Raw genomic sequence first — 8,344 nt, 5'->3', positions numbered from 1 at the left:
TAATAAAACAGAGAGAGACATCAATGATCTGTATTTAAACTCCATAACAGTAAAAGCAGTAGAGGACACCAGGACATACTTCATGCGTATCAGGCAGTGTAGGTAAACATAATGAGTAATAGGAAAAGAAAAGCTCTCATTATAAAACTTATTTTGTTAGTACATGTTGCCCAAAAAACACATTAATATGACAATAAATACATACATTGATTGTAATAAGAAAAAAAAACAAAAAAACAAATGTGGCTATTTTTACAAATATATTGTGTAAGGTAAAATAATTTATTTTTAAATCATAGTTGAGAATCTTTGTGCAAAAGTTTGGTTCAGGTGGAAATTTCCTTCATATAAATATTCTCCAAATATCTTTTTAAAACATTATTCTTATATCCAGTTTACAGAGGACAAGTTATAGGAACAAAAATAGCCTGTAACTGTAATGGTAGGAAGGGCGAGGAAGCAGTGATGCATGGGTTGATCCCAAATGAGTGGGTGCCTGTGGTCACCCGCGGTTACGAGTCATCCAAAAATATTTTTAATGATATTCGGGTCGCGGTCGGTTGGGTCGTTTGAAATAAAGATGCCAATTAAACCTTTGTAATTTATATAGTACTAGACACAATTTTGAAACACATAGGCCTACACTTTATTGGCTGAATAACTGGCGCGAATAGAGTGACCACTTGTCCCGCTTTACGTTGTACAGTACAGCAATTTTACCCTTTGTCCCGCCTCATTCAAACAGAGCATCTGTCTAACTTTTTCATTCGACCCTGAGTAATAAATACACGGATACGTCCATAGGCGTACTGTTAACTTATGTCCAATAGTTCAGAGGAGAGCAATAAAAGCGTTAGTCGATAGGCTGAGTCATACGTCAATCAAACGGTTGACTGGTGCACGAACGCCTCCTCAACATTCAACAATCTCAAATTGGAGAGCGCACGCTGTTCGGTCAGGTTAAAGGCCATCTTTCAATTTAATTGTATAACTTAATTTATACAGAATCTTGTATGAAAATGTCAATTTAAAAAGACATACATAAGAATACATATGTTTTACAACACCCACGGGCAGAAATTAAGAAAAAAGTGTACCTTTTCTAAGCTACGCTCCAAAAAAAACACTTTTCCCAGAGAACGCGTCATATGACGTAACGACAGGCAAACATACACTGTAAAACCCGACAAGTTAACTGAACTCAAACCGTTTGAGTAAACAGATTGCCTTGATTTAAACCATGTAAGTTTTAAAACTTTGCATTCAAGTAATTAAGTGATTAACTAAGTGCTGATTGTTAATTAGTGATGAACAGCTGCTGTTAACAAACAGAATCACTGAAGAAAAGAGAAACACAAGAACTATTACAACTGACTTCAGACACAGTCTTAGATGAAATCAGCTGAAATAAAATACATGAAATCTCTCAAGATCTGATTAAACAACCCCACAAACAGCATCACCAGCTCCACTTATTAATAACCAGACTGACTTTATTTCTGTTAGACGTCTACAGAAAATCTTATTGAGAATGAACTAAGGTTTAGATGTTGATTTATTGTTTCATTTGAAGTAACCGTGTTAGAGATCAGTGTTTGCTTTAGTTGGGCTCTTGACCCTTGACTTCTGTCTTTGTGTTTTCTCTGGCTGTTATAACCGCGTGTTTCTAAAACACATTTGTTGTAATTCAAAAGCCCAGAAAAGAAAACTAATGAATCAATTGTAGAAAAAAAATTACAATATACTTGAAGGCATGGACCCATGATGAGTCAGTAAGAAAGAGTTTTACTCACTCGTATCACACACAGAACAGGGCAGACACTCTGTAAATCCATTAGGAGCATCAGAGTAAGTCCTGATGGGACATGAATCACATGTTGTGCTTGTGAACTCATCACAGTGTCTATAAACTCGCTTTCCTAGACAACATCAAAGAAAATCACCGGCACAATTATTATTGATTTATACATGCCATATGTACATAACTTTTACATGTATCTGTAACTGTGTAAGTTACATTTATTCTATGTCTGTATATTTCTATATGCAGTATGTTTCTTTTCTTTTTTTTGTATGTTTCTTATGTTCTGTATCTTGATTTTATGTTAAGTACATTTCTAACATCACAACAAATCCCTTGTGTGCTTGTGCAGACTTGACCAACAAATATTTTTCTGATTTAGGAATCAGTCAAGAATAAACAATACAATATTAATACCAATAATCAGACTGTAATAACGCTGGGAACACAGATTTTCTAATTAATCTAGATCTTGTTATGAACAATCCCAGTATTGGTTTTTGACCTCTTTTTTACTTCATGCCTGTTTTCAGGGACATCTGCTTCTGCTGAACAACTGGACAAGAGTTGTGAATGTGTGTGAATCAGAATCAAAGTGAAATAAATCAGTAAATCTGAGAATACCAGGGGCCGTATTACAGAAAGAGTCTAAGATAGGATTTTCCCCAATTGGTATTACCGAAGCAAATACTAAATAACTTTAGGAATCATATCTTGCTTCATTCTTTTTATTTCAGCTCAACTTTTCTGTCTGATAGGCTACCTATAGCAACCGATGTCACTTTTCTCATCTCGCGAGACGCGAGCTAAACGGCTTTTAATCGCTGTTTTGCTGCCGTTTTTTTAATGAAACATACAGTGAAAATGGAGAATTAACAACAACTCATTCTTTTTTTTCATTCCTATCATTGAACTTTAAGTCAGGTGACTATGGTGCGTTCACACCGGACGCGAATAGCGCGTCAGGCGCGAGTGATTTTTATGTTTAATGTCAATGAATGCACAGGAGCATGCTTGCTGCTGTCACGTGGTGAAGTGACACAGTTTATAATGGTATATTATGTTTGGCCTCAATAAATTATTTTGTAATATGACTAAAATGCCTCGTGTGGTTCTAATGCACAACAAAGCAAATCTTTCACATAAAAACTCTTTATGATTTTAATATATGAGAGATACTCATTTTGTATTGAATGCTATTTATTCCATATATATTCTAGATTATTTGAAACATTATTATTTGAATGTAAAGACAACAAACACTTAATGTATAAGAACAAAAAAAAATCACAGGACAGGTCTGGGCTAAGCCCCCAATGTATCAAGACCCTAGCAACGCCCCTGAGCGCGGCTTTCCAGCGATGGCGAGAACTGAGGGAACTCAAGGGGCTGAAAAGTGACTCCTTGATGGCTTTATTTCTGCTGGACAGGTAAATCTTTCTTTTTGTATTTTGATCATACATATTTTTTTCATGAAGCATGTGTCATTAGCACACGTAGCTGCGTAATATAGCTAACATAACATTACTTAGCGAGCCGTAGTAGAGACGATAAATAATCTATAGGAGCCCAGAAGGGAGGGGGTGGAGTGAATGGAAATAATGAGCTGTCTTTAAAACAGTCGTGAGAGGTCTACAGACACTCGATTTTTATACTTTCTTTTTCAGAGTACTTACATTTTAATTATGTATTGATATATAAACAAATTTGGAAAAAAAGTTTTTTATACATTTTTTTACTTACCCTGCCTTTTAGTTTGATCCAGCAGAAGTGTTACGGCAGCTGGACAGATGTGGGAGTGAATGTGTCTACTTTATAATACTGTAATGAATGTGGTTCAAAAGGGGAGAAGAGACGGCTTTTCAGTTTTCTATAATAATTCATATCTCATATGATCACTGTCTGTATTATTTGTGTTACTTGTTGAAATCATATTGTGTCCTTGTGTCCTTGTCCAGTATAACAGTATCTGAATAACTGCTTAAAGACCATGTCAGATAATCAAAAGATGGCTGTGGTTAAATGCTGTAGAGGTGTTACCGCAGACAAGTCTGCAGGCATTGAATCTGGTCTTTTTGACAAGGAACTCAACAAACAATGAACTGAATGTGGTTTGACTGGATGTGTTTTTTAAAGTCATACAACTTGTCAATCAAATTTTTCCAGTGTTTTTGTAAATATTGTTTATGGAAAAGCAGAACTTGCAGAAAGTTTTGTGTTGCTGGTACATAGTGAAAGGCATGTATCATGTTAAATGTTTAGAGTGACAGTTGTGACCGAATGATTAATAACACAACAGATATGAGTCACAATCCACACAAGCAATGTTTTCCTGTTTTACTTCTGAATAACACTCTTGACTTTTTTCTCTTTTGTAAACCACAGCAGCACATTAAAATCTCTTCTGGATCTTTATTCAGACGTCTACATTTATAAAAATGAAGAACTCTATTCTCAGTCGGGTTACCAGACTACAAACTGTGCTCCGAGAACAAACCAGCATTTATTTATTTCAGTCAAAATAACTGTTAGAAGAAACAAGCCTCACATCGTTCATGTTCTCTGTTATATTGCAGTAGTCTCTATGAAGTTCATATTTATTATATTTTGGTCATTTGCAAAGTAATGTTTAGCATGATACACAATCTGATGTGTGTAGAGAAATGTCTCAGTGTTATCTATCATTATAATGAATTCAGTAGTGTCCAAATAACTTCAGTCCCCCAGTCTCTTCTTCTCGTTCAGAAAGCTGTTATACGAGAGACACACTTCTTCTGACTGAAGGTGTTTCCTACACGTCTGTTTTATCGTGCACAACACTGAACTGACTTCCAATCAGTTTAACATCTCACCGATAAGATGATTAGATAGAGTTGCACAATATTATTTTCTCTCAAAGTAACTATTCATTTGAATTTACTTTAAATAATAAAGAGTGCCGGTTGTGGCTCACCCTGTTTACACTAGTTGAGCAACACTCTAATGTTATTCTATTTGTGTTTATCATATTAGGGATCTGTTATGGCTGGCATGAAATCTGTGTAGTTCATATTAAGTAAACTGTTGACTAAATGCTGGTAATCCTGAAAATACAGTTGCAATATAATGCACATTTTGATTCTAAATTATTTCTTTATTATTATTATTTGAATTTATCTCAAAACAGAGATCTCAAGAAACGTTTGCTGCCTTCATACCATGTAAGTTGCAATTTAGGCTGCTATAGATTATTTAATGCTATTCTATATTTTAGGATATTATTTTGTTGTCAAGTATGCTTTATTGTTTCCCTTTTAAATGCTTTGCATTTCTGAACAAGCTTGAGTCCATTACGGTCCATTGGGCCAAGGCTGATGACTGATATAATGCTGAGAAAGTCATTTAATAATGTAAAACAAACAATACACAAATTATTGAAATAGAAGGAACACAATATTTACACAATTTACAGAAAACATGAATTTTAATAAATGAAATTATCTAAAAAGATGCTAATTATGCATTGACAATAGCATTGAGTATATGTACAGTCATATTTTCTGGTGACATTAGGAAGAAATTACAGTTCTTCTGTTGGGTTAGTAACACACTGATGGCTCATATTCATAATCTCAAACTGACCAATAAATCTGATATATCAGTCTGTCAAACTCTCTAACCACTAGGCCAGAACTTCCCCGTATGGTGTAACATACACTATACAGCAGATTTCACTATACAGGTTTTTTCAAACATGACAGTGATAAGACAGGAACTTGTTGATCCAGTTAATCAGCAGTGGTTCATGTGGCCCTCCTCCTTTCTGAACTGCCTATATAAACCAGCAGCAGAGCTCTCATAAGCACAGAGGATACGTCTCTCTCTTCAGCTCTTCACAAGGTAATTAAACCCTTTTATATTTCATTGTTTGTTGTATTTAATTGATTTAGTTCAATCTGAACATTGCTGTTTGTATTCAATGAAACTGAAGTGTAAATCTGGATAGACAAACACTTTTTACATCACCACACAAAGACTAGTAAAATCTGTCATTGTGATATTCCATGTGATATATTTCATTTGTCTCCTAGGAATTATGATCAATATTACACTGAAAAAATTATACTAATTTTTTTGGTTGCAAACTATTTATTTTAGCTTCATAAAAAATAGCGTTGAAAGTCAACTAAATTTGTTTATTCAAATGTTGGTCAAATAAATTGATTGCAAACACTTTTTTTTAGTAAACTCAATGAATCTTTGTGTGTGTGTGTGTGTGTGTGTGTGTGTGTATCTATGAACAGTTCACATTTCCACAGTGAGTTCATAAATAAGAGTACTTTTGTTCCAGATGTATTTATGTCAGGTAAACTGGAAACACTCATATGTTAATTCAAGACAGAAGACATCACCATACTTAATCACCTGACTGATTACATTAAGACTCACAAACATTTTTTTTTGTATTACAAGTTTTTTGTAATGCTATGCTTAAATATGCAAATGAGGCATTATCTAATTGAATAGGTCTATGTTCTCATTTGCATACATTTCCAACACATACATATGAACATTGGATAAATGCAGGTTCATCATTTTTTATTATGCTGATATTAGAGTTAAAAGTTCCTCCAGAGAGAGTTTTAGATTTATCTGGTTATTAATACATTGAGTTACTCATTTATTCATTTACAGAAAATATTAAAATACAATTAGAACAATTAGTACTGTCACCAGTTAAACTGCTTTAAATGTATTTCTATCTTTTGCTGTAATGTGTCAGATGGAAATATGAGTTTACATTTCCAAACACTGATTATGTCATTAATATTAATAATGCAGTGAGATGTGTGTGCTGCACACAGAGATGTGATCTGATCATCATCAGTCTGTCTGGAGTCACATGAAGAAACAGAACAAACTGAGACAGACTCAATCTGAAGAACTGTGTCTCCGAGACGCTTCCAGAAAGTCTGTCTCAAATGAATGTTTGGAAATGGAAACTCATATCTCCTACTGAGACACTACAACAAAAGATAGAAATAATAATAATAATAATAATAAATTATCTGCTGGAAACACTAGTGTTTTAATTATTTTGGCCCCACTGTGTTTCTAGAATGGACGACTTCATCTGAGTTTGACATAAACTGATGTTTGATTAATTGTTGGCACTAGCTGTAACTAAACTATTTATGTTGTGTTGTCTGCAAAATAGGTATAAATGTGATGTAGACAAAAAAAAAAAAACACTGAGAAATCTGCTGGAGCATCAGAAACCACCACAAAACACCAGGACAGAGAGAAATGGAGACCAGGAATGAAACAGAAAGCAGTGAATCACAAGAGAAAAGCAGACAGAGACATAAGAGATGGAACAGTATGGAGAAAATAAAGCCAATGTGTAAGTGTTACACATAAACCTAGTATTTACAGATGTGTGATTGTTTAATTGATGTATTATTTTGATTATAGAAAAAACTCCAAACCAATGAGAATATTTCTATATGTTTGTGATTTCTAGTCTCACGTGATCCAGACGGACCTGTGATGTTCATTCAGATGTTTTTAAGAAAACACAACATCACAGAGACCAGCAGATGAAGACTGATCATCATCATCATCATCATCATTCTCATCTTCATCATTCTCATCTTCATCATCATAATCTTCATCTTCATAATCTTCATCATCATCATCATCCTAATCTTCAGACTACAGTGTGTTCTGCTCCTGAACTCTTCAGACTCATCTGATCACTAACAGACTGAACCGTTTCTTTCTCAGATTATTAATAACTGTGTTTTACTGACATCACTATGATCCACCTCTGGATCACACACATACTTTCTGTGTTTTACTACAGGTTTTATCAGTATTTTGTGTAATGTCTATTTTTATATTCCTGTATGTTTTTGTATATTTCCCAGATTCTTTATTTAACTGTGTTTTTTTTTTGTTATGTATTGATCACCTTTTCATCCTTTTCTAAATTTGGAGGAACAGTTTATTTAATCTGTACTGTATATGTACACATTATTCTGAATGAATATGATACAGTTTTACAGTAATCTAACATATAATCAGCTTTTTACTGTATGATAATACACAGCCAATTTACAACAGTGTTTTTCTGTACATTATGCAATAAAACTATTACTAGAACTAGATGTTTTTTAGTAAACACATTTAACTGTAATAATCTATACTGCTATGGTTCATACTGTACATTATATCTGCTGACTGATATGAACTCAGAAATATAATGCAGATGAACATGATTTCATATTTCATACAGTCAAGTGTCGCTCTCTACTGGAGATTATTAATATTACAGCAGATCACATGAACGTCATATCAGATATTACAGTCATTTAAATCAAATCTAGGCGAGGTTTTGATGGATGGCGGCAAATGCAGCGAAATCGATTATGTCAAAATATAAGAAAAATTATAATGGAAATGGACCAGAGACACCAGTTAGTGTTGATGATACGGATGTGGAAGATGATCAAATGGAATTAGGAAAGACAGGAGAAGAGAGGAATATAGACATAAGGGAAG

At 33.9% G+C, this 8,344-nt stretch overlaps 1 long non-coding RNA gene across 1 annotated transcript; it reads left to right on the top strand.

The window, feature by feature from the left end:
• The first annotated feature begins 5,613 nt into the window (after positions 1–5,613).
• Positions 5,614–7,442, top strand: LOC132116608 (uncharacterized). Its single transcript, XR_009425653.1, has 3 exons — positions 5,614–5,680; positions 6,999–7,184; positions 7,305–7,442. It is a non-coding gene; the product is annotated as an uncharacterized LOC132116608 (long non-coding RNA).
• Positions 7,443–8,344: the final 902 nt, after the last annotated feature.

Source organism: Carassius carassius, chromosome 36, assembly GCF_963082965.1.
Source record: "Carassius carassius chromosome 36, fCarCar2.1, whole genome shotgun sequence".
Taxonomy (NCBI): Eukaryota; Metazoa; Chordata; class Actinopteri; order Cypriniformes; family Cyprinidae; genus Carassius; species Carassius carassius.
This window is presented reverse-complemented; position numbering and strand designations above follow the sequence as displayed.